Source organism: Oncorhynchus kisutch, linkage group LG14 (assembly GCF_002021735.2).
Source record: "Oncorhynchus kisutch isolate 150728-3 linkage group LG14, Okis_V2, whole genome shotgun sequence".
Lineage (NCBI taxonomy): Eukaryota > Metazoa > Chordata > Actinopteri > Salmoniformes > Salmonidae > Oncorhynchus > Oncorhynchus kisutch.
In genome coordinates this window covers 80,579,035-80,584,081 of record NC_034187.2, presented here as the reverse complement: position 1 = coordinate 80,584,081, position 5,047 = coordinate 80,579,035, and positions in this window count along the sequence as shown.

The following is a 5,047-nucleotide window of genomic DNA, read 5'->3' as shown; positions in this document are numbered from 1 at the left end:
GCTAAATGTATGTGTATTTACATTAGGCTATAGCCTACAAATAGCTATACCACGTAGTCATAAGCCTATTAGGATATACTGCAAATTATAGTTGTCTTATTCCTGAACTGGCTGAACGGTTTAACTTACTTAACGTCATTGCGTGTTCCTGGCGTCTTCCTGGCGTGTTCCTGGCGTGTTCCTGGCGTCTCCAATCGCTTAAAATGATTAATATTACAAAGAGAAGATTATCGCTTCTCACAATGGTGCTGGTTTAGTAAAGTTAGATCAAAACTGAATCCGTGTCTTGCAAGATCACATAATGATGAAATATTATTTTACATAACAGAACTGACTATAACACCATAGCCTGGCAGGCCTATGACATCACTGTTCCACCAAAAACACCACCTCATTTCTAATGACATTTGAAGCTGAATAGTCAAAAAAATAAATCTCATGAATCTCATTGAAACAAAATACAAGAAAGGCTAATAGTTTAACACGATCTGCTGTAATTCGATCACAAAACAGTGATTCAAAAATATCTAAATGCCTATTCCCATGAAACTGATTGAGATCAATCAAAAGATTGTCATGGAGATGCAGTTTGGCTGTTTCAGTGGTGAAACGTGAAGAATTATCATTCACGATTGACATTGATGATGGCCTATTTTAAAATAGGGTAGCCGATGATTAACTTGATGATTAAACAGGTTAACATACCCCCACCAACATTAGGCAACTAAAGTCGGGAAAAAAAGTTTTGCAACGTAAAATTAAAACAAGCATTTCTTATTGGACAATTGCTGATAGTCCCTCCCTATTTCAGTGTGTTTTCTTCCTTTCTTCCTTTTGGTGCCTAATGAACTTGATCCTGTTGTCTTTCTCACAGCCGGTAGACAATGTACAGTCGTGGCCAGTTTTGAGAAACACAAATATACATTTTCACAAAGTCTGCTGCCTCAGTTGGTATGATGGTATTTTGCATATACTCCAGAATGTTATAAAGAGTGATCAGATGAATTGCAATTAATTGCAAAGTCCCTTTTTGCCATGCAAAGGAGCTGAATCCCCCAAAAACATTTCCACTGCATTTCAGCCCTGCCACAAAAGGACCAGCTGACAACATGTTAGTGATTCTCTCATTAACACAGGTGTGAGTGTTGACAAGGAGATGACTGGAGATCACTCTGTCATGCTGATTGAGTTCGAATAACAGACTGGAAGCTTCAAAAGGAGGGTGGTGCTTGGAATCATTGTTTTTCCTCTGTCAACCATGGTTACCTGCAAGGAAACACGTGCAGCCATCATTGCTTTGCACAAAAAGGGCTTCACAGGCAAGGATATTGCTGCCAGTAACATTGCACCTAAATCAACCATTTATCAGATCATCAAGAACTTCAAGGAGAGCGGTTCAATTGTTGTGAAGAAGGCTTCAGGGCGCCCAAGGAAGTCCAGCAAGCGCCAGGACCTTCTCCTAAAGTTGATTCAGCTGCGGGATCGGGGCACCACCAGTACAGAGCTTGCTCAGGAATGGCAGCAGGCAGGTGTGAGTGCATCTGCATGCACAGTGAGGCGAAGACTTTTGGAGGATGGCCTGGTGTCAACAAGGGCAGCAAAGAAGCCACTTCTCTCCAGGAAAAAGATCAGGGACAGATATTCTGCAAACGGTACAGGGATTGGACTGCTGAGGACTGGGGTAAAGTCATTTTCTCTGATGAATCCCCTTTCTGATTGTTTGGGGCGTCCGGAAAAAATCTTGTCCGGAGAAGACAAGGTGAGCGCTACCATCAGTCCTGTGTCATGCCAACAGTAAATCATCCTGAGACCATTCATGTGTGGGGTTGCTTCTCAGCCAAGGGAGTGGGCTCACTCACAATTTTGCCTAAGAACACAGCCATGAATAAAGAATGGTACCAACACATCCTCCGAGAGCAACTCCTCCCAACCATCCAGGAACAGTTTGGTGAAGAACAATGCCTTTTCCAGCATGATGGAACACCTTGCCATAAGGCAAAAGTGATAACTAAGTGGCTCGGGGAACAAAACATCAATATTTTGGGTCCATGGCTAGGAAACTCCCCAGACCTTAATCCCATTGAGAACTTGTGGTCAATCCTCAAGAGATGGGTGGACAAACAAAAACCCACAAATTCTGACAAACTCCAAGCATTGATTATGCAAGAATGGGCTGCCACCAGTCAGGATGTGGCTCAGAAGTTAATTGATAGCATGCCAGGGCGGATTGCAGAGGTCTTGAAATAGAAGGGTCAACACTGCAAATATTGACTCTTTGCATCAACTTCATGTAATTGTCAATAAAAGCCTTTGACACTTATGAAATGCTTGTAATTATACTTCAGTATTCCACAGTAACATCTGACAAAAATATCTAAAGACACTGAAGCGGCAAACTTTGTGGAAATTCATATTTGTGTCATTCTCAAACCTTTTGGCCATGACTGTATACAGAAAGCCCTTATTGCTGAAATAAGTAAATAAAATCAATGATGAGAGAATTTTCAGATGAACTGATTCTTGACACGGACAGCGAGAAAGATCAGAGTGCCTTGAACCAAGAGGTTGTGAGTTCAAATCCCAGGTTAGGGCATGTTGAATAATAATTACTGTATAAAAGAACATGCACAATGTAATTGTGTGTCAAATATGTAAGTTGAAAACACTTTGTTAAAATCCCTGTGTGTGTGTGAGTATAGTCGGACCATAATTTGTTTTTCAACAGGACAATGACCCAACACACCTCCCGGCATTGTAATGGCTATTTGACCAAGAAGGAGAGTGATGGAGTGCTGCATCAGATGACCTGGCCTCCACAATCACCTGACCTCAACCCAAACAAGATGGTTTGGGATGAGTTGGACTGCAGAGGGAAGGAAAAGCAGCCAACAAGTGCTCAGCATATGTGGGAACTCCTTCAAGACTGTTGGAAAAGCATTCCAGGTGAAGCTGGTAGAGAGAATGCCAAGAGTGTGCAAAGCTGTCATCAAGGCAAAGGATGACTAGTTAGAAAAATATAGAATATAACATGTATTTTGATTGGTTTAAAACAAGAATTTAAGCTTTCAGCCGATATAAGACACTTCTATGTACCGACATTTGTTGTTTCTCTAAAATATGTGATCTTGATATAACGCGCTGCATGATTTACAACTGTCTCGTTGACGGAACGCAAATCCTTATTAATAAACACATTAGACACATTTATGCAGTCCCGAGCTAAAAAGGGTCCAATCCAACTTAATTTGAAGGGCTTGTAAGTAAGCATTTCGAGATGGAGTAGCAGTCAGATGTGTGTTTGTCTTGTCCTGTGTTAATTAGTCTGTAAATAGCCTGGTTTTTTTTTCTTTGTACATTTGAATCTACGAACTAAACATACTTTCCTGCAACCAGCCTCACCCAATGTGGTACTGATCTGCTGTTTTGTTATACCTCATAACTGGAACCCACATCAGAGGCTAGCCAGCAAACTAGCTACTAGTTATTGTTTGCCACTGCTAGCGGTCTTCACCTTTAGCTAGGAAACTAGCCAGCTCTAGCTCGGACAATTACCTGCCAGTCTGCACAGTGCGATATCAACCCAGAGCTTCCTAAATTTGTTTTATTCACTGCTTTAGCACACTCTGCCAACCTGGATGTCCTAGCCTTGTATGAATCCTGGCTTAGGCAGGCCACAAAAATGATGAAATCTCCAATCTCCATTCTCAATCTCCATCCAACTACAACATTTTCCGTCAAGATAGAACTGCCAAAAGGGGTGGAGTTGCAATCTACTGCAGAGATAGCCTGCAGAGTTCTGTCTTACTATCCAGGTTTGTGCCCAAACAAATCGAGCATCTACTTTTAAAAATCCACCTTTCCAGAAATAAGTCTCTCACTGTTGCCGCTTGTTATAGACCCCCCTCAGCCCCCAGCTGTGCCCTGGACACCATATGCGAATTGATTGCCCCAATCTATCTTCAGAACTCGTACTGTTAGGTGACCTAAATTGGGATATGCTTAACACCCCGGCCGTCCTACAATCTAAGCTAGATGCCCTCAATCTCACACATATTATCAAGGAACCTACCAGGTACAACTCTAAATTCGTAAACATGGGCACCCTCATAGATATCCTCCTGACCAACTTGCCCTCCAAATACACCTCTGCTGTCTTCAACCAGTATCTCAGCGATCACTGCCTCATTGCCTGCGTCCGTAATGGGTCCGCAGTCAAATGACCACCCCTCATCACTGTCAAATGCTCCCTAAAATACTTCAGCGAGCAGGCATTTCTAATCAACGTGGCCCGGGTATCCTGGAAGGATATTGACCTCATCCCATCAGTAGAGGATGCCTAGTTGTTCTTTAATAAAAGTGCTTTCCTCACTATCTTAAATAAGCATGCCCCAGTCAAAAAAATGTAGAACTAAGAACAGATATAGCCCCTGGTTCACTCCTGACTTGACTGCCCTTGACCAGCACAAAAACCTCCTTTGGCATACTGGATTAGAATCAAATAGCCCCCGCGATATGCAACTTTTCAGGGAAGTCAGGAACCAATATACATAGTCAGTTAGGAAAGTTTAGGCTAGCTTTTTCAAACAGAAATGCGCATCCTGTAGCAGTAATTACAAAAAGTTTTGGGACACAGTAAAGTCCATGGAGAATAAGAGCACCTCCTCCCAGCTGCCCATTGCACTGAGGCTCGGAAACTCTGTCACCACCGATAAATCTACGATAATCGAGAATTTCAATAAGCATTTTTCTAAGGCTGGTGATGCTTTCCACCTGGCTACCCCTACCCCAGCCAACAGCTCTGCACCGCCTGCAGCAACCTGCCCAATCCCTTCCCCGCTTCTCCTTCACCAAAATCCAGATAGCTGATGTTCTGAACGAGCTGTAAAATCTGGACCCCTACAAATCAGCTGGGCTAGACAATCTTCCTTTTTTTCTAAAATGATCTGCCGCAATTGTTGCAACACCTATTACTAGCCTGTTCAACCTCTCGTATCATCTGATATCCCTAAAGATTGGAAAGCTGCCATGGTCATCCCCTTTTTAAAAG